Here is a 22,425-nt window from a genome sequence, read left to right on the forward strand (position 1 = left end):
TAGACAGACCTGTAGGGCCGACGGAGCCCTGGTGGCACAGTGGTTAAACATTTGGCTGCTAACCAAAAAGTGGGCAGTTCATATCTACCAGCTGCTCCTTGGAAACGCCATGGGGCAGTTCTACTCTATCTTACAGGGTCACTATGATTCGGAATCGATTTGATGGCAACAGGTTTTTTTTAAAATAGGGCCAACAATAACACACATGAGGAACGTGCTTTGTAGTTCAATCATGTATACGAGACTAATGGGCACACCAGCCCCAAAGCAAAGACGAGAAGGCAGGAACGGGCAGGAGAACTGGGCAAATGGAAACAGGGAACCCGGGGTGGAGAAGGGGAGAGTGTTGACACATTGCGGGGCTGGCAACCAATTTGTGCATTTACTGTTTCATGAGGAACTAGTTTGCTCTGTGAACTTTCAACTAAAGCACAACAATAAAAAACAAAACAGAGAGAGAAAAGCTTCCTATGGGCATCTTTGACGTAATATTCAGATGGCGCCTCCGTTGTCTCTCTGGAATCTTCTTCCTTCCCCCGGGTGAAGACTTGAATCGTGGGTCAGCACGTGGCTCACTCAGTGCACAGTGGGGTCAGTCACATGGGCTTGATCAGAAACCTGCATTGCCTAGCCCTCACTCTGTGGCAGACCCCACCCGAGCGGACAGATGTGACGTTACTCGTTTCATGCCATTTACAGAGCACTTTTCGAGAGAACACTTTGTTGTTCTACAAAGAACCTTCAAACGATGATTCTCCTCTAAACACTATAATCTGCTGAGAGGTTGTAGGTTTGGTGCCGTCTTTGTTTCTCCTGTACCAGCCATAGCTAAGGAGTAAGAGTAAGATGCCTGTACACTCAAGTGCTGAGTAACCGGCTCCCCACTCAGCAACCAAAGCAATTGTCACCCATGGCAGGCGTGACCAGAGGTGGCACTGGGCTATGGCATGGATGTTTTCTTTTGTTCGTGAACCAGAATGCCATAGGATTGGTCACTACTCTAGACTGTTCTTTTGGTCAAAAAGTTTCCCAGGCAAGGTTACAGCGATTTTTGTTTTACTTAGTATTTTATGGAGTCCCTGGGTGAACTCTATAAAACCTGTCTTGGAAGAAGTACAGCCAGAATGCTCATTAGAAGCAAGGATGGCGAGGCCTCGTCTCGCATACTTTGCATACGTTATCAGGAGGGATCAGTCCCTTGAGAAGGACATCATGCTTGGTAGAATAAAGGGTCAGTGAAAAAGAGGAAGACCTTCAATGAGATGGACTGACACAGTGGCTGCAACGATGGGCTCAAGCACAGCAACGATCAGTGTTTCGTTCTGTTGTACAAGGGGGCCCTATGAGTTGGAACCGACTTGATGGCACTTAGCAACAACTACGACTGGGTGGTATAAATGGTTAATGCGTTCATCTGCTAATTGAAAGTTTGGAGGTTGGAGTCCACCCAGAGGCACCATGGAAGAAAGGCCTGGTGTTCTACTTCTGAAAAAATCAGCCATTGAAGATGCTATGGAGTGTAGTTCTACTCTGACACACATACATGGGGTTGCCGTGAGTCAGAATTGACTCAATGACAACTGGGTTTACTGTTTTACTCAGCCCGGTACACTCTTTGCAAAATGCTTTGCCCCCTTTTTCTGGTGAATACTCAGAGCATCACACTCCAACCAGTGCCCATCACGTCCCCCAGTCTCCACGAGCTGAAATGCATGGTGGACCATGCCCAGGAGAAGCTCACTGGCCTTCATCCTTCACAGCCTTGTGCAAGGAATGCCATGGGCCCAAGATCCACCTCCCTTTTTCAGAGAGGGGTGCTGAGGTGTCCTTGCTAAGGTGAGCAGAAAGCTTATTTTTTCTATGAAGAAATTAATTCCATTGAGTTCATTCCTTTCCAAGTATAAAGGAAAGATTTTTTTTTTTTAGTGTGCTGGAGCATGGCAGAGCTAGCATGTCGCTTGTACGCAGTCGGCTGTGCCAGGCAAAGGGGGGTTCATTGGCTTGTCTTGGCTGACAGAGAGGCACACAGCATTTCACTGGAGGTAGGAACTTTTCCTCCAAAGATTCCGAGAGGGAAGGAATCTTAAACCTGTGCTCCCGGGGCACTGGCATCTGTTGGCAGAAGTGGTCCAGAGAAAGCATGGCATTTCTTTGAAGTCGTATTTGTGATCTTTAACATTCACACAGATCTTACGTGTAACCCACAGTGTACTAGTCCTCGTTGTGACATAACAGTAATATCGCCCCCAAATCCTTTGACGAAACAAGTTGGACGCTGTAGAAAGAGGCGCGTGCTCACCCTGTAGCTCCAGCCACCCCCCTCATCCCTGTACGTCCTTGGGGATGGGGGCAGGGGCTCCCCATTTTGCGGAGCACTCGGTAGGGATGTTGGGGAAGAGATTCCTACGTTAGGGGCAGGATGCACGTGTGTGTTGGGGAGCAGTGTGGATTGGATGAACGTCAACACACTTCCCTGTGAAATTCTATGAGACTGCTTACAGTGCTGAGACATGTCAACTGGCAGGTGGCAGTGACCAGTTGTCATTTCCAACTCATGTGTCATGGTAGAACTGTTCTCCGCAGCATTTTCTGTGGCTGATTTTTCAGAATAGATTGCCAGGCCTTTCTTCCAAGGCACCTCTGAGTGGACTCAACCCACCAGCATTTTGGTTAGCAGTAGAGTGTGTTATCTGTTTGCACCACCCTGGGACTTTTCACATAGGGAACCTAGCCCAGAGACCAGCCATTGAGTGAAGATGCTCCTCTGTGACCCCGACCTCCCCAGCCCATCTGGTTTGCTGGTAACAGTCTCTACACTTCCACCTCCGTCCAGTAGGGTGGGTGCCTGCATGCTGGCTGTTGGGGTGGAAGGCAGGAGGCAGAGGTCTCAGGGAGGTGATACCCTGAGTCAGGATGAGTGAAAACACTTGTCTATTCCTTCTCCAGCATGTATGGAGGCCCCTTTAAGGGCGGGGACCTGGCCAGGGGCTGTGGGGACTGGGCTGAGTGCTCAGATGGTGCAGAGATGGAGGAAATGCCATCTCTCCTCTGAGAATCCTGCATTCTGCAGGTGATGTGCTGGGGAGTGGAGGGCTGAGCTGGGCCTCGCCTCTGCTCCTCGGACCCCAGCCAGCAAGCTGTTCCCTTTATGACTAACGGGGAGTCCTGTCCTTTCTCGGCTCAGATCATCCCACCTTGGGGCTGGGACCTGGAAATGCACCATTTCCTGCGTCAGGGCAAGGATGGGGCCATGGGGAGGAAATCCAGTCCTGCAGGGTGGTTGGCTGCCTTTGAGGGCCATGAGACTGGAAGACTGGGCACAGGCAATAGGGAGATGTGAGGGTCCAGGCAGCAGCCCCAGCCCCAGCCGGAGGTCTGACAGCAAGTGGCCAGGATCTTATTAGGAGGGGGAGGGGCAGGAGCAGGGCAGGACACAGCCATGGGGACAGAGGGTATTGAGACAGGGACGTGGGCATGGGACACAGGGACACAGTTATCCAGGCTGGGCAGGACCAGGTGACGTGATGCCGAGTATGGATGAATCACCTCCCACGTTGCCCCTGTACCGCCCGCTCCCCCAGTGACCACTGACCACCTGGATGTGGTTGTCATGAGTGAGCTTCCGGGTCAGGCCAATGGTCCTCAGCCAGGTGAGTGCACCCCCAGGGCACATGGGCAATGTCTGGAGATGTTTTTGGTTGTCTTGGCTGGGGGTAGGGGGCAGTGCTATTGACATCTGGTGGTGGAGGCCGGGGATGCTGCTCAACATCCTACAGTGCACGGGGCGGCCCCCGCCATGGAGAATGGCCCAGCCCAGATGCCCATCAGGCCAAGGCTGAGAACCCCTGGGCTCGATGATGGCTCCTGAGCAAGTGACCTGGCCTCTGGTCTAGGGGTCTGATGGGTCATTGGCTCCCCTGTGTCTTGCATGCAGCTGTCCAAAGAGGAGTCCTGGCACCCCTGGAGGCAGAGGAGTGGAGCTGGCCAGGCTGCAGGGAAGCTGTAGGCTCTTGCCTAGGAGGAGGCAGGAGCCCCGTCCCTGGTGCTGGGAAGGGGTCACCTTGGGTGGGGAGATAGTTGCTCCTGAACACTGCAGGAGAAACTGGGGGCTCAGAGAGTGTGTGGGAGGGGGCGAATGAGGAGGGAGGCAGCCTTCCTGAGACCTTGTTCCAGGTCCCCACCCAGGAGAACCCCTGACACCACTGTGCAGGGAACCCTCTGCATCTGAGTGAAGACAACAATGAGCCCAAGCAGAGTTGGTGAGGGGACAGATGTTTCAGCTCCCAGACCCTGCAAGGACCGAGGGGACAATGTTCCTCTCAGTCCCGACGACCAAGAGGACAGAGCTGGAGGGGGAGACGCACAGTGCACAGGTGTCTCTCCCCACCTACAGCAGGTAAGAGCAGAATCAGGAACCAAAGCTGCTGGGTGAGGTCTTAAGCCTTTCTTTTTTGGGGGATGGAGCAGGGGGTGGAGACAAGTGCCGGCCACAGGTGTCTACAGCCTGGGACACACACCACAGGGTGCAATGTTTCCTGTGTCCCCAATGTCCTACATGCATTTACCACCCCCTCCCCCACCTTATTTTCTGCTTATCACCTGAAATCTCTGAGTAGGGCCCCCTCCTTCGGGAAATTAAAGTTGATGGAGAGCTACGTGACACGCTGCCTCTCTCAACAACTCGTCGTGCGGGGCTGGGCTGCATCAGTATAGATGTGGGCTTCCTCCAGTCACACCTGTGAGCACAGGTATCCCCATCTCAGGGTTCATGCACAGTACCGTCACCACTGAAAATATCTCTTCTTACATCATCAGAAGGTCACTAGTGAGTGCTGCAACATCACCTGCCTTCTGTGAGTCCCTTCTTCCCACCTGAGGGCACTGATGGCCCAGGTGAGGGGACCTGGGGCCTGGCTCCTCAGCCAGGAAGGTGTGGCTCCCATGGAAACCTCTCTTCCAGTCCTCTGAGCATGCTGCAGCACCAGTCACCGTGCCCCATAGCAACAGAGGCTCTAACACGTCTGCCGCTCGGAGAAAAATTAGCAACGTTGCTTTCTTGGGGGTGCGTGTTGGGGTGGGGGGAGGATCATTGTTTTTCATTACGTAATAGGCTGATATTTCAGACCCACTTTCGGGAAAAACTGAGGGCTCCGGATGGCACAGGTTGGCCTGAAGGTTGCCTGGGGCATGAGTCAACCTTTTGAAGGGCACCTGATTACCCATTCCCTCACCCTGTCTGTCTGTCCCAGGGACGCCGCCTCCACTCACCAGTGGAGCACCTGGGGCTGTCGCCTTGTGGCAGATGAGGCTCCCCAGAGAGCCTGTGGGGAAAGCGGCTGCTCTGTGCCTCACCCTGCTGAGGACAAACTCCCTTCTCTCTCCTCTCCCAGGATGACTGTAGGGGACCTGTCATCTCCTTTCTGCCATACCACACAACCCAGGGTATGAGGAAGCCATCTGACCTGTCCTCCACAGTGTCCAGGGAGGGTACAAGGGCCCCGCGAAGCCCAGGGGCCCAGGGTCAGGCATGGAGGATGCTCACTGGGGCACGTGTCTGACGTCATTTGTGCCTGGATTCCATCACCAGGACCACAGGGTAGACGCAGGCCATCATATACATAAGAATCATCTGAGAATCTGTAAGAATCACCTGAGGATCTTGTTAAGCTGTAGATTCTGATTCAGTATATCCGGGGTGGAAATGGAAATTCTCAGCAGGGTATCAACCGGAGCTAACTGGTTCGAAGCCCTGGGTAGATGAGGCAGGCTCCGTGGCTGGGAACCGAGCTGTCTCCATGCCAGCCCTGGTACAGAGGGAAACTTCCAGCCCACCCTTCAGATCTGGATATGGAGTGGACGTGTGGGCTGAAAACTGGGCCGAGTTGCTGCTGGGGACGCCCAGCACTGTAGTTGGGTGCAGGCGTCTGCACCGGCTTCCTCTCTCCAAATGGAGAAGGGGGTGCATCTTTGTGGAAGCGCTAAAAGAAACGTCCAGTCTGGGGCACTTTTGTTCAGGCGACCCGATTCTCTGTACAGAACCAGGGACCCCCATGAGGAGAGCCCACGAGGCCTGGGCCAGGCCACCCGTTGAGTGACTCCCTGGACTCTGTCCTGGCTGTGGGTCCAGGGGCAGGTCCTGCAGAGGCCTCCGGGCCACTCCTCTGGTGGATAACACTGCTGTGGCTAGTTAACATGCACGGAGTGAGTGTTGTTTTCAGAGAAATTTAGATGTATTTTTTTTGTGTGTGTGTGCGCGCACTTGCATGTAAATGTGGGTAGGTGCTGTCCTGATTGATGGCAATTAGCATTTTCTAATGGTAACAGATGTTCTGAGTGCCAGGAGGCTGGTACCAAACGCCCACGCTGCCATCTGCTCCGTGGCTGGGCAGGGCCCGGGGAAGCAGCCCTGCCTGCAGACCCTAGTCCTTGGCGGTATTGTGTGTGATCGTTTCTGGAGGGAAGAAAAATAATAATAAAGATGTTTTCAGGGTTATAAATAGTTCATGCTGTTTATTATGGGATGGCGTGTCTCTCCCTGACTAGCAGCCCAGCTTCTGTGTAGCTGGAACAAAGGGAGAACTGGATGCAATGTACAGTGTCAGCTCGGTGATGGGTGAGGGGCGGGGGCCCAGGGGCTTGGGAGCCCAGGTTTTGGTGCATTTCCCCAGCTCAGGTTCTGAAGACCAAAGACAGGATGTAGGTGATGAGGGCGCAGGGGGTGGGGGGGAGTTAACAAAAGTAAGCTTGCAGTCCTTGACTTCCATGGAAACTTCCAGAAGCCTGAGCTCATGAATGCGGGGCCCTTGGGTCCTGCAGGCAGCCTAGTGGAGCCGGGGCCACATCCTGGTCTTCCATGCACTTACTGGGGGTCTTTGGCCAAGTTGGGGAGCTCACTGAATCATATTCTCTTTACCTGTGAAATTGGTCAGCAATCGCCAGAACCCGGGGGGCTTTTGTGAGGGGTCAGGGGTAATTCTCACAGGGCCAGCAGTGTGCCCTGGTGTTGTGGGTGCCCAGGTGGCCCTGGCTAGCCTTGTTCTCAGCTGGCAGAGGGGCTGCAGAAGGTCCCGGCTGTGGCATGCTCCTGGCCTCACTCCACTGGCCGACCTCCATGGCTCTTAGAACTTTTTCCAGCAGCAAACAGAAACATTACCCTTCTGTCTTTCTTTCTCTTTTTCTCTCTTTTTCCTTCCTCTTTCCTTCCTTTCTTCCTTCCTCTTTCCTTTCTCTCTCTCTCTCTTTTTTTTGACTTCTTAAAGCAAAACTGTTTGTTTGCTTGCTTGCTATAAAAAGTAGCCCCCACCCTTCCTGGTGCACTGGAACCTGCTTGCAGCACCTCCCCTGGGTTTGCCTGCCATTGAGTCCCACCACACAGATGTCTGCAGGGAACTCTTGCCTGCTCTGGCTGCCCTGACGGACATACCTGCTGTTAACTGGGGCCTGTGTGGCCCCAGAGCCTGCCCCCTGTGGACGGAGGTCCAGCCCTCTGCTGGCCCTCTTCTGTCTCTCTTCTGGTGCCCATTCCCAGTCTTTCTGGGCACCCCACCCCCCAAAGTGGCCATTCCAAGGGCATAGCTGCACCATTGCGAACATCCCCCAAAAGTCTTCCTGACACCGTGCTCCCTGTGTTGGGCGTGCCCTGGGGGAGAGGAATACAGTCCCCCGGCAGCGAGGGCCTGGAGGCTCTGCGATGTGTCACTGTCTAGGAGACATCTCATGGGCCGCGATGCCCACTGCTGCACCTCCATGTGGATTTCCTGGTCTCTGTCCAGCCTCATGGCAGTCAGACTCCTTGTGGTCGGTATACAGGGCTGAGGGTTACAGGAGAGGAGGGGAGGAGTCTGTTTTTGCAAAGCAGCCCAGAGAGATCTCTTTGCTGCTGCCGGTGGTGGTGGCGGTGGTGGGGGGGGTGGGGGGGTGGGGTGGGAGGCGGTGGTGGCAGCAGTAGTGGCCGTGGTGGTGGGAGCCTTATTGTTGAGGGTACTAAGAAGACGAAGATGGAGTCTGCCTGCCTTCTCGCCACCCGGGGGTATCTTCCTGCCTTCTCGCCACCCGGGGGTATCTTCCTGCCTTCTCGCCACCCAGGGCCATCTCCCTGCCATCTTGTCACCCAGAGGCATCTCCCTGCCTTCCGTCCCCACCTGGGGGGGTCTCCCTGCCTTCTCTCCCTACCCGGGGGGGTCTCCCTGCCTTCCCTCCCCACTTGGGGGTATCTCTCTGCCTTCTGTCCCCACCCAGGGGTGTCTCCCTGCCTTCTGTCCCCACCTAGGGGTGTCTCCCTGCCTTTTCTCCCCACCCAGGAGCGGGCTTGGATGCGTATGTCCCCGGTGGAGGAGGCATTAGGCATGGGGCAGAGAGACGTGAGGAGGTGGGTCTTTGGAAGCCAGCTGTGGTGGACAGTGAACCTGACAGACTTCTTAGGAAGTTGCTGCGGAGCTGGGGCAGTAGGAGTGAGGCTCTGGGTCCAAGTAGGGGCAGGAGAGGCAGAGAGTGACCTGCTTTTTTTATTGTGGTAAAATACAAATGACATAAAAATTTACCTTTCTAACCAAGAGGGCAGTTCAGTGGCATTTCGTGCATTTATAACGCTGTGCCACCGTCACTTCTGTGTGGTTTCTTTCTAGTCGTTCTCATCAGTCCAAAGGGAGGCCCCGTGCCCGTTAAGCAGTTACTCCCATCCTTCTTCCCACCTGCCCCTGGCAACTGCTGGTCTACTTTCTGTCTCTATGGATTTGCCGGTTCTGGACGATTCATATAAATGAAACCCCACAATATGTGGTCCTTTGTGTTGGTTTCTTTCACTCATCGTCATGTTTTCAAGGCCCATCCCCGTTGTAGTGTGCGTCAGGACTTCACTCCTTCTAATGGCTGCGTAATACTCCATTGTGTGGCTGGACCATGTTTTGTGCATTTGTTCATCCCTTGAGGGACATTTGGGTTGTTTCCGCCTTTTGGGCTATTGTGAGGGGCCAAATTTTCCAGGGAGACTTCTGGCACTTGAAATGTGTTGAATGAGAAAATAAAACCATGACCCTGAATCCTATAATCTTCATCCTGAAATTACTCCCTGCATCTCTGCCCTCAAGCCAACCCAACCCCACCACCATAATATCAAGGTCCTACCTTAAAGGAACAGAGGTCCAGGACCTGCCATCGGGTCCTGCCCTTAGGATGCAGCCAGTTTTGCAGGGGGGCACGCCGGGAGCCTCCAGGACTCGTGGCTGGGGAGCATGGATGCTGCCTCCACACATACACACTGCAGCTCTGAGATTGTCTGATCCTTCAGCCACTGCTCCTCCTGCCCTGAAAGCCCCTGCCCCTGGCATCCCCTTCCTCACCAGCAGCCCCGCTGATCTCTGTGCCATCTGACCACATTGGAAAACCCAGGACTCCCTGCTTCCCTGAAGAGAAGTGAAGCCTCACATTAGAGGGCGGTGGAGGTCAGAGAACCCTAAATCCTCAGCACTTATGCCCCCTTCCTCCCAGCCTCCCTGGCTCCTCCTGCTTCACCCAAGACAAGCTGATGGAAGGATACCAGCTCTTCCCTGCTTCCAAAGCCAACCTCAGAACCCCCAGAGCCCCAAAGAGCCCCCTGAACTCCGGAAGCCGGCTTGTGGACTGTGCCAGGAGGGGGACCTCCGGAAGTGAACCCTGGGTGGCTGGCTGTGGAGGTGCTAAGGGGAGAGGAATCTCTCTGCCTCGGCTCAGGGGCAGGCTGGGGTCTGGTGCAGCAGCCAACCTGCTGCCATCTCATCGAAGAACTGCCTGAGGGGGTTTCCGAGGAGCTGCTGGTGGATTTGAACCATTGAACCATACCCTTTTTGTTAGCAGGCTTCCTGGTACTGCAGAGATGATGGAAATAGGGAGACATGGAGGAGGCAGGGGGTCTGTTCTAGGAGCAGAGGAAAGGGTGGGCACAGAAATGTTGCACCCCTCCCGGGAGCGGGCCCTGTCTGCTCACCCCCTCACCACACTCTCCACTCAGGTGAGGTCTTGGAGGGACAGGAAGAGGAGGGGGGCAAGGGGAAGCCATTGCCACAGACTCAGGGGACAGACGAGGACAAGAGGAGAGGGCTTGAACGTGGCGGGCAGGAGAGGGGCAGCGGCCACCCCTCATCCCGTGTCCTCCTCCAGGGCCAGACTATTTCCAGCCCTCCTTCCTGAGCTCCTCCCTGCTGTGCTCTCGAGTCCCTGGACCCCCGAGAGTGCTCTGTCTCTTCAGAACTCAGACTGTGAGCCTCTGACCCCCCAACTAGCCAGGCTCCCCTAGTGCTGCAGAACTGATAGGACAATTCTTAATTCTCCCAAATTTTGTAATTAAAAAAAGTAAAAGCAGCCTGAGGCCCTTGCAGTGATGGAGCAGTTCTGTATCTTGGTTGCTGTGGGGATCACACAAAGCTACGCATGTGACGAAATTGCACAGATACACGCGTGCATACTCACACACGGGTACATTGTAACTGGAGGAAGCTCTGGGAGTATCCAGTGTACTTTCCTGGTTGTGAGATTGAGCTGTCATCATGCGAGATGTCGACATTGGGGGAGGCTGGGTGAAGGGTACAGGACACCTCTGTGTACTTCTTTGCACCTTCCTGTAAATCTATAATTATTTTAAAATAAAAAGTTAAAAGCAAAATCAAGTCCCTAGTGGTTCCCGAGAGGCGCGAACCAGACAGGAGGGACGTGTTACGGTGGCGTTCTGCCCCTATTGTTGTCACCAGCTGCCGTCAAGTCGCCTCTGACTCACGGCGACCCCCGCGTACAGTGGGCTCAGACGCTGCCTGGTGCTGCACCATCCCCAAGATAATTGCAGATTGGAACATTGTGACCCGTAGGGTTTTCATTGGCTGGTTTTTGGAAGCAGATCACCAGGCCTTTCTTCCTACTCCCTCTTAGTCTGGAAGCTCCACTGAAACCTGTTCAGCATCACAGCAACACACAAGGCTCCACTGTCAGGTGGTGGCAGCAGATGAGGTGCACTGGCCAGGAATTGAACCCAGGTCTCCTGCATGGAAGGCAAGAATTTTACTATTGAGCCAACACTGGCCCCCTACGCCCTGATTTCTTAGTAGCTTTGTGGGCCTACGATGTGGGCCTGCCAAGCAGACTGCTTACCGTCCCTTCCTCACCCCAACCTCATGCTCTGCTGCAAATGCAGGGAGGGACAGTGCTGGGGGCTTCATCCCTTTCCCAAGTCCCACACCCTGCAGAGACTGCAACAGGCTGGTTGTACACGAGGGGTGGTTGTGTGGACTTGGGGACACCTGCTGCACTGGGCCCAGATGACACCATGGCACTACCTGGCTGCCCAGCTGCGGGACGCTGTGGACCCCTCCATGCCCTCTGGCAAGCGTGTGGTCCAGGAGACTTGTGTGACTCCTGCCTCCCAATGCCCTCCTGTTGAGCCCTTTGGTTTCCTCATTTGCAGTCTGCTCTGCTTCTTAGATGAACACAGGCACGAGCGAGGTCAGTGGTGTGAACTGTGCTGTACGCCCCCCTCCCTCCAGCAGCTTCCACGGCTCCTGTGGCTCCCTCGCAGCCCAGCCTCGTCCCACCCCTCCTCCTTTGCTCCCTGTGTGCCACTGTGTTGGTCTGTCGCCATGGTGGGCCTTGGGGCATGCCGCCCCCTGAACTTCTCCTGGATCCGCTCAGGCGTTGCCCCTTCGCACCACTTGAATATCCATCCACACAGCACCCCTCAGTCTCCAGCTACAGAAGCCAGACCCTTTCCTCGCCCCCAGACCTTCTCTGTGGCATCCTGGTGGGCTCTTTCCTTCAAGCAGCCACCACCATCAGAAATCTTGCTTTTGTTCATGTGTATTGACTGTGTGTGTGCTCCAGACTCAGTCCCGGAGGGCAGAGACCTCCTCGCTCTTGTTCACGGTTGTTTCTCCAGCTCCCAGCCGGCCCAGAATGTGTTTGTTAAGTGGGCCTTGCTTGTGAGCAGAGACCAGCTGCTGTTCTCTGGCACCCGGCTCCATTGCTGTCTTGGGGCGGAAGGGTGCTCTAATTCTACCCAGCTGGGTTTCCAAACATGGGAGCCCTCGTGGGGCCATCTGCAGTAGATGATGCTGCAAACCTGCAGCCTTCCCAGGAGAGGCCAGTGGAAATGTTTAAAAGGACATAAAGGTGTGTTAGAAAGAGTCAAGCAGCCATGCATCTCGGTTGAGAGATTTCATAGATCTCTGGAAGTGGATGACATTTCCAGAGATCAGAAAGGCCATCCCCTGCTTAAGAGCGGTGCTGGAACTGCCCCACCCCCCTGCCAACATACCAGCTGGATGGGGCTCGGGTGCCCAGGCTGTACTGCCCAGACGTGCGAGATCCATGCATTCTGGCATGTCTCCACAGGCTGCCCTTTTCCCACTGCCATCTGAGGCTCTAAGGTGCTCACACATCCATCCCTTCAGGAAGCATCACGAGGGGCTGATGTGGGTCAGGTGCAGAACTCGGTGCTGGCTGTGCAGGGCAGGAGAAACTCATGTGGACTTTGCCCCTGAAGGCTGGTCATCTGGAGAGGGAGGGGACAGCAGCAATCAGACACGTCATCTAAGTCTATGTGTTTATATCATATCTCTATCTCTCTATTCCACCTGTATCTATGTTCTCCTTGTCTAGTGTCTGTCTCTCTGTTCCACCTGTATCTATGTTCTCCTTGTCTAGTGTCTATCTCTCTGTTCCACCTGTATCTATGTTCTCCTTATCTAGTTTCTATCTCTCTGTTCCACCTGTATCTGTGTTCTCCTTATCTAGTCATTACCTGTATCTTTATCAATATCATCATCTGTATAGGATTTATATATAGATTATATATCTACATTTATCTATCTGTACCATTTACACCTATATCATCCTTATCTGTATCATTGATAGCTATATCACCAATATCTATATAATTTAAGTATAGATTATACATCTGCATTTATCTATAGCATTTATATCTATATCATTGGTATTTATAGTTACATCAATATCATTATCTATGTAACTTAAGTACAGATTATATATTTATATGGAAACCCTGGTGGCGTAGTGGTTAAGAGCTACGGCTGCTAACCAAGAGGTTGGCAGTTCAAATCCACCTTGTGCTCCTTGGGAACTCTGTAGGGCAGTTCTACTCTGTCCTATAGGGTCGCTGTGAGTTGGAATCGACCCGACAGCAGTGGGTTTTTATATATTTATATATCTATACCATTCTATTTCAACCTGTACCTGTGTACATCTATGCTGTTGTTAGTTGCTGTCAATTCTATGCCGACTCCTGGTGGCCCCACGTGTGTCAGAGTAGAGCCGTGCTCCTTAGGGTTTTCAGTGGCTGATTTTTCAGAAGTAGATCACCTGGCCTTTCTTCCAAGGCGCCTCTGGTTGGGTTTGAACCGCCAACCTTTTGGCTAGTAGTTGAGCTCTTAACTGTTCATGCCACCCAGGGACCCCACCTGCCTCTCTGCCTACACCTGTATATAGCTACAGCGACAAAAATCAGCCGCCATTGAATCAGCTGTGACTCATGGCAACCCCATGAGTGTCAGAGTAGAGCTGTGCTCCACAGGGTTTTCAGTGGCAGATCTTTCTTCTGAGGCACCTCTGGGTGGACGTGCACCTCCAGCCCTTTGGTTAGCAGCTGAGTGCTTTCATCATCTGACCAACAAGGAGTCCATATCTAAAAAAAAAAAAAAAAAATCACGAATTGTTCCAAGTTCCCTAAAGGAAATGGACAGGGTGGTGTGATAAGAATAATGGGAGGTAGTCAGGGGAGGCCTCTCTGCTGGTGAGCGAAACCCAGCAGGTGAGCAGGAGACAGCCTGTGCCCTGTGGGCAGGTGGGGAGCTTAGGGAGGTGTTTCGGGCAGTAGGAACAGCATGTGCAAAGACTTCGTGAGCAAAGAGTTTGTGTTTGAGGGAGAGAAAGAAGCCCAGTGACGGGGATGGGGTGCAGATAGGCTGCGGTGTCTGAGGTTGATCATGGGGACGAGAGGCACCATTGCCCTGACCAGTGGCCTCCTGGGTACTGCATTGGAGGGCGGTTCTCCTGCCCAGGATGTTCTGACCAGCAACCCCTGATGCCCAGCATCGCCAGGGGTCCAGGGCACGTGGCCCACTGTCTGCTGTGGGCGCAGGGACAGCCAACAGGATAATGAAAATGAGCTTCTGGGAATCGAGTTGGCTCCTTTTCCTTTTTCTCCATTGGCTGAATGACCCCAGGCCCCCAGCACATCTCTTTATTAAGCTGCTGTGTGGTGCCAGGTGCCCAGGGACAGAGCAGTGGCATGGTAACACAGAGGAAGGTTGGCCGGCTCCAGGCATCCTGGGGGAATTGCATCGACTCTCTGATGACCATTCTCCCGAGACCCCATGGAGGGGGCAGCAGTGCGTAGACTCGGGGAGGAAAGGCAAGTGGATTGTGATCGTGGGTGCATGCGCACACCCAAGCATACCCGCAAACCCCCACGCATCCCCGCACACCCGAACACACCCACGCATACCTGCACACACCCATACTCGCCTGTACACACCACACGCCCATGCCGACCTGCACACACCCGTGCACACCCACAGACAACCGCATACTGCACACCGCCTCTGCGGTCTTCTTTTCTCTCTATAACCCAAGGCTGGCTGCAGCTCCCCTAGGGGTGCAGGGTGGTGCGGGCCGCTTTCCAACCCATCTGGGCATAGGTGTGCTCTTTACAGCTTTTCTGCCCCCCATCTGCCCCAGACTATTCTAAGAGGGGAAGAAGGCACCCCCTTCCCTGTCCCTGTGATCGGTTGGTCAGCTGGCTGGCTGGTCAGGGCAGCTTCCAGCCCCCTCTCTCTTCTCGACAAATGCAGTGAAGCTGCGCACTCAGAGGGGTTTGCTCTCTGCAGAGCTGCTCTCTGCTCGGTGTGCCCTCCGCCCGGGTGAAGCTGCCAGCCTTCCTCTCCAGCCCGGACACCACACTTGGCTAAGTGTGCACATGTTGGCTTTTTTGCACTCATTTTACATAAGTAACACGCTGCTCCACCCCAATGCTGGGGCGGTTGCAGAGGTTCCCTCATTTGACCCTCAAAGCAACCCCATGAGGTTGCTATTATCACCCCCATTTTACAGACTGGGAAACTGAGGCCTAGAGAGATTGAGTAACTTGCCCAAAGTTGTCCATTCCCTTGGCAGTACCAGTGAGATGTGAAGGGCAGCGAGGTGTCTGTGCAAAGCCGCTAGACTGCTGCTTCCCATGTGTGCTGGGCATGTCCCAAAAGAAAGTGGCCTTCCCTGTGATACCTTGGGTCACAGTCTCACCCCCTGCCCCAGAGTCCGTGAAGGAGCTATCTGCATCCCCTCCCTCCCCAGCCTTGCAGCCCTGACCTGCCCCTCAGCTGAGGCTGAGCCCTTTCGCTGAGGTCGGCCCTCTGTCGTCCCCTCTGTCCCTCTTGGCCCCGTTGTTTCTCATTTCTGGCGTCTCCTTCCTCAGCTCTGTGCCCCTGGCTCCTCCTTGTTCTCCCCTGGGTTTCTCCCTCCGCTCCCCCTGAAAAGTGTAGCTGCATCTCTCCTTCCTTTCATCAGACACTGCTCGGGAGGGTTTAGGGTTAGTGTTCTCCCTACTCCAGTGTGATTTTGTTAACCGATGACGTCTGCAAAGGAAAACCCTATTTCCCCAAACAAGGCCACATTCACAAGCCCAGGTCTTAGAACTTCATCATATCTTTTTGGGGGGTACAAGTCTACCCATAACAGTGTCCCACAGAAGTAGCTCCCTTCTTCCAGCACTTAACATATTAGCGTGTGTGGTATCTATCAATCCTCGCGGCCACCCAGGACAGGAGGTAGGTACCATCTTTCAGGTGATGGAATGGAAGGTTTGGCGAGATCGAAGTGCTGCTGGGGGTGGTGGAGCTAAGGTGTTAACCTAGAGTGCCCCTGGTAGGCACTCAGTGGGCCGTGATGGCTCCTGGGGTCTCCCCATTCGATAGCTGATGGCTTCCCCTTGCCAGTTTATATGAAGGATCCACCTGGTCCCATGTTTCAGGCTGAACAGCTGAGTTGCTGTCAAGATGAGGGGACCAGTCTCCAGGGGGGGATTTGAACACAGATTTCCCCAGCCATCGTCTGTCTCCGCGATGATGCCTCCTTGATGTTGGCGTGCTTGTCTTCTGCGGTGAGACCGCAGTGAAGGTGACAACTTCTTCCAGGACGTCTCTGCCGTGATTGTTACCCACACTGACAGTCCCCGAGGTTCAGCGCTGGCTGCGCTTGACTGAGCCGAGTGCATTAGCATACAACATTTAAAACCAAATATCCTCTGTTTTTTTTTTTTTTTCTTTTCTCTTTTGCTACCCAGGTGTTTAGATTTAATTTCTTCCAAATGAAACACCAAAACATCATTGTGTTCCCTAATAATTATGCATTTTGAGAGCAAATTGTCATAATGAAGTGGGGCAGGAAAGGCTTAGCGTATCTGGAGGTGGAAACTTCTGGGGAGAAAACATGGCTTTGGGTGAGCTATGGGACCCTTCCAGCCAGGGGAGTGGCCACAGGTCAAAGGACGGCCCCTCCCCCAGCTGCTAACTGAAGATGGCCAGCCCTGATTCAGCCAAGTCCATTTTGTGCTTTTCTGTAAGTAGGCTTTACTTCTCAAACGAGTTTCATAAGCAAGGGTTTTATTTTCTCTCCTCCTAGGATCTGTCTTTTTGGACAGAGGCATTTGAGGGCAGTCTCAGTTACACGGAAAAATCACACCTCATCCAGTGTTATTTCCCGGCGGACTGCCCCGGGAGTCCCACCACGTCCTCTTTAGATAAAGGTTCTGTTCTTTAATAGTGTAGCTTCTTGGATCCTGGCAAGTTGCTAATAATTTTTCGTCCCATCTTCTTCTTCCTCGGGGCCATGTAGTAATTCCAAACTTGTAATTCCTCTTGGAACTTTGGGTGATTCATTTTCCTGGAGTCACTGCCCCGGAAACCTTCCAAAGGTCATATCTGTGTTAATACCTTGGAATTTCTATTTTCATATTTGTAGGGAGATGTTCTTATGGTCTCTGAGGTTTTTTTTTTTTTTTTTCCTACCTCTTTCCCTTCAATCTTCCTATGCCCAAAGTGAGGAATTGGTGGTTCACTGGTAGAACTCTTGCCTTCCATGTAGGGGACCGGAGTTTGATTCCCGGCCAGTGTGCCTCATGTGCTGCCACCACCCATCCATCAGGGAAGGCTTGCGTGTTGCTGTGATGCTGAACAGGTTTCAGCAGAGCTTCCAGGCTAAGATGGGCTAGGAAGAAAGGCCTGGTGATTTGTTTCTGAAAATCAGCCAGTGAAAACCCTGTGGATCACAATGGTCTGATCTGCAACCTATCATGGGGATGGCCCAGGACCAGGCAGCGTTTTGTTCTGCTGTGCATGGGGTCACCATGAGTTGGGCACAGACTTGATGGCAGCTCACAGCAACAAGGACAACATGCCAGAGTACCCCTTGTTCCAAGTCCAGGCGTCAGACCACAGCCTGAGAAGGGACTTGATTGGAACTGACGTTGGAAATGGCCTGATTCCTCCCCTGCCCAACCTCTCCCTGCGGGAGCACAGGGAGGGCAGCCTGCAGCATCTGCGTGCCCAGGGGGACTTTTGGCCCTCTTCGAATCTGAGCACTTGTGTTTCCTGGGTTTCTGCACACCCATGCCTCCCGTTTTCCTGTGCGTGCATGCGTGTGTACGTGCGTGCATGTGCGCATGGGGTTTTCAAAGCTCTGCACCATTTCCTCGTCCCTCTCCCTGCCTCTGTGCAGACATGAGTTGCTTTTTGGACCGGGCATTCCACCGTGCTAACATCCTCCCCCTAGTGGGAAAGGAGATGGCTGTGATTAGCCTAACGAGTGATTAATTAACAAGCGAGCTGGCTCTACAGTGGAAATGTGCTGACCTTGCTGAATAACGGCAGGGATGGAGCCAGCAGATACCAGGCACTGTGGCCCTTCTTGGCTTTAATCCTGAGTCCGACTGACATCCAGCCACTCTCCCCTCTCGGTGCAGAGGTACCGCTGCAGTCCTTGTGGATGCGTGGCTGTGTGCACACGCGTGGGGACATGCCAGCTGGAGAGAGCTGGTGCCGGCTGTTCTCCACGTGTCCAGAGAGGACATCTAGCAAGGGAGATGCTCCGTAGGGTCTGTTGTTGTGGTACTGAGTTGATTCTGACTCCTAACAACCCTATAGGGCAGGGCAGAGTCGCTTTCCTAGGCTGTAATCTTTACAGGAGCAGACTGCTGGGTCTTTTCACCTGAGGAGCGGGTGACGGATTCAAACTACCAACCTTTCAGTTAGCAGCCGAGCACTTAACCATTGCACCACCAGGGCTCCTTCCATAGGGTCTGTAGGTGGACAGATTTAAATAAGCGCACGTCTCGTACCAGTGCATAGGAATATTCATTTACAATTGAATGAAAGGAACGGATGTCAGTGGCAGCACGAATTTTAAAAAATCTTTAGAGGCAGATGCTGGAGGCTTCTGAAAGACTTTGTGTGGAATGAATTGGCCTGGAGTGTCGGAGGTGGGACGGGGGCTCGGGAAGTTCTTGCTGACCCACCCTGAGGTGGGCTGTCACTGTGGCTAGAGAGGGACCACGGTGCTGTGGGGACTAGGCTGAGCACAGGGATGGTGCAGGGTTGGAGGAAATGCCATTTCTTCTCCAAGAATCCTGCGTTCTGCAGGTGATGTGCTGGTGAGTGGAAGGCCGAGCTGGGCCTCGCCTCTGCTCCTTGGACTCCAGCCCACAAGCTGCTGCCTTTACAACTAACTGGGGGTCCTGTCCTTTCTCAGCTCAGATCACCCCACCCTGGGACTGGGACCTGGAAATGCACCACTTCCTGGGATGGGGCAGGGCTGGGGCCATGGGGAGGAAGTCCAGTTGGAGTCTCCTGGGGGCAAGTGGGGGGAGAATGACACGACGGGGGAGGAAGGAGTTAATGAGGGAAAAGAAAAGTCAGGGGGGACCAGGGGAGATGGTGGGGTGAGTGACAGTCCCCACAGCCTTCTCCGGAATGTGTTTTGTTCGGCACTGTCTGTAATTAAATGTTAATTTTCTTCATGGAAGCTGAAGGGAATGCGTGCAGTGCCGGAAACCAATCGTGGGCTCCTCCTCCCCTGCTCCTGGGCTATGGGGATCGGGGGTGGGGTGGGGGGGTTCTGTGGCCCTCACTCTCCGTGCAGGGGGGCATGGCAGTGACACGCAGGAGCGGGCCTGGCTGCCCAGTAATACCAGTGCCTAGCAAAGTGGCCGGCCCAGGCCCCAGTGGCTAGGCAGGTGGGCATGCTAGTGAACACCCTGGGGGTGTGGCCATCAGAGTAACCCCTTCATTGCCCAGGACACCAAACCCAAGCTAAATGGTGCCACTGACGTCATATCTTTCTGTGCCTTTTCTCTGTATCTGGGGTCCTCCATGAGGGGGTTTTAGGGGCTGTTCTGCCTTTAGCAAGGGCTGCCATCCCTCCAGGGAGAGTGGGCATGACCATTTCTGAGTCTGCAGGGAGGCCAGGCCCCTAGTATTGACCATGCCCTGGGAAGTGCTTTACGTGGACCTCCGGCGATCCTTGAGTATGTCCAAGGGCTCCAGCTGAAGGTCTTCTGCCCCAGTGTGCCCCCTGCCCACCCCACCCGCTCCTGCCTTGCACCTGACCCCTGACAGAGTGCCTCCTTACTGGACCTTGGCCTGGCCGCCTTCTCTGCTTTGCCAAATGCTCACATGGATGGCATAAAACTGAAGAGGGAGCTGGCCCCTGACTCGCAGTGACCCCACGTGAAATAAGATGAAACACTGCCCGGCCATGCGCCGTCCCCATGACTGGTTTCGGGTCAGACTGGGTTGCTCCCTAGGGTTTTCGCTGGCTGGTTTTCAGAAGTAGATCATCAGGCCTTTCTTCCGAGCCCTTCTTAGTCTGGGTGCTCCGCTGAAACCTACTCAGCCTCCTGGCAGAGCACAAACCTCCCCTGATGGATGGGTAGAGGCTGCACCTGAGGTACACTGGCTAGACACTGAACCCAGTTCTCCCTCGTGGAAGATGAGACTTCTCCCCCCCGACTAGCAGCCTTTGAAATACTTCCCTGCCTCCACCTGCAAGAAAAACCCCTCAAGTCAGGGCGAGCGCGGCTGGTGGTTTTAGCCCAGCTCTGGGCACGCAGTCCTGGGAACGCGCTCCTTAGCTGGGTCTTGGAAAGCTTCTCAACCTTCCTGTGCCTCAGCTGGCCCTTCTGAGAAGTGGGGGTACTCATTAGACCCTGCCTGCCCCCAGAGACAGAACAGTGATACACAGGGCCCGGCAGCAGGATGAGCCCACGTTGCCTCCTGGCCGACACGGCCGCCTTGCCTGCGGGGGAGGTGGCATTTGTGGGACGGCTGTGTGTGGCCGGCAGGACGGCTGGCTGAGGCTGTGAATTTAATTTCCCTGTGGCTCGAGACTGAGGCCTGAGATCTGCTCAAGGGCCTCTCAGACACTGTGGCAGCCTGGGCCGCATCCACTTTTGGAGACGCCAGATATGTTAGAAAATGAAGACATGCAGGAAGGAGGGGGCAGAACTGGGGACCGATCTGAAATTTACAGCGAACACAGGAGCCCTTTGGCCGCACACTCGGAAGGAGTGACCACAGCCCAGGCTCCTCTTGAGATAAGGCAGAAACCTTAGAAGGGGAGGCCGGGCTGAAGGCCCCCATGGCAGGGCCTCAGGGGTGTGGGTGAGTGTCATGTGAGCTGAAGGAGCTCGGGCCTGACCACACACCACCCTCTCCTCCTGGCCTGGCAGCTCCTGGCCCAGGATCTGCTGCTCGGAGGGAACCAGGAGGAGGCGTCCTGGCTTAGAGCTGGGGGTGGGTGGTTGTGGGGGAGAAGATTCTAGATTTTTCTAGAAGAGCAGATTCTATGTCTTCCTGCTGCCTGAAGGGAACCAGGAGGAGGTGTCCTGGTTTAGAGCTGGGAGAAATTTCTGGATCTTTCCAGAAGTGCAGATTCTGTGTCCTCAGAGTGCAGCCCAGCTGACGCCACGCTGTGCTTGGCCCTCCAGGCTCCCAGTGGGGATACGGTGCTCTCGGGTGGCTGCTGTGGCAGTTTGGCTTTCAGAGCACAGAGGAACTGCCTCTGTCAGGACCACTCCCCACCCAGGGTGGTACCGACCCTGGAGCCTGACCATTCTCTGTAGTGGGGCTGTCCTGGGCACTGTAGGCTGTTTAGCAGCACTTCTGGTCTCCATCCATGACATACAGGAGCACCCCCACTGCACCCCCAGTTGTGACCACCCAAACATTGGCAGATATCCCCTGGGGCAGCACGGTTCCCAGCTGAGGCCCACCACCAGAGGTCCACCAGTCAGACAGAGAGCATCCTGCCCTTTGCAAAGCCTCCCCAGGCCAAGGGGCATGGGGCCCCAGCTGAGTTGGAAGGTTCCAGCAATGAAACAGGACAGAGTCCAGCAAAGACAGCCTCATGGGACTCTTTGGCACTCACACAGGAGTGGGGCAGGGTGTCTGGAAAGCACTCTCCAAGGCTCCTCTGACTTTATCACTGCCTGTCAAGACAAGGGGCGGGAAGGGGAGGTTTTCTGTGCTGGCCTGAGCCTCAGCATAAGTAGCAGAAAGTTGTCAGGGGAGGAGAGAGTGGGAGAAACCATCCTAATGTCCGTGATGTTGGGAGCTTTGGGATTCCTTCTGCTGGTCTGCCATGTAAACAGCCACCGGAATGGAGGCCACCCTCAGAGGCAGGCCCCCTTCCAGGTCTGTGCCTGAGGCTTTAATAGAGAAAGGCGTTTCCTCCTCTGGGAACCTCAGGAACCTGTGGCGCTTCTCTGAGACAAAGGCCCATCCATCCGTCCCCACGGTGTGTCATTTAGAAAACACACTTTGGAATCCGTTGCTCCAGGGGTCCTGAGCACTTCCTTCGGCTTTCCCTCTGGGCCACGGGGTCTTCACGTAAGAAAATGCACTCCCTGTATACCCCAGCCACCACCTGTCTGTCAGTCTGTCATATGGCTGTGGCTTGTGTGTTGCTATGATGCTGGAAGCTATGCCACCAATATTTCAAATACCAGCAGGGTCACCTATGGTGGACAGGTTTCAGCAGACCCTCTAGCTTAAGACCGCCTAGGCAGAAAGGCCTGGCTGTCTGCTTCCGGAAATTAGCCAATGAAAACCCTGTGCATCACAACAAAATATTGTTTAATGTAGAGCTGGAAGATGAGCCCGCTGGGTTGGAAGGCAGCAGTGGACGCGAGCACACCAACGACTGTGAGGAAGGCGCAGGAGCAGACAGCATCCTGTTCTGTTGTGCATGGGGCCGCCATGAGTCAGAGACGATTCAACAGCAACTTCAGTGCAATGAATTACTTAATCTGGCCCTTCTGGCCGTAGTCTTTGTGACTCATGCGTAATAATTGAGTTCTGGAGGTGGAGGAGAAGATCTTGCCACCACCAAGAAAGAAGA

Source organism: Loxodonta africana, chromosome 18 (assembly GCF_030014295.1).
Source record: "Loxodonta africana isolate mLoxAfr1 chromosome 18, mLoxAfr1.hap2, whole genome shotgun sequence".
NCBI classification, from domain to species: domain Eukaryota; kingdom Metazoa; phylum Chordata; class Mammalia; order Proboscidea; family Elephantidae; genus Loxodonta; species Loxodonta africana.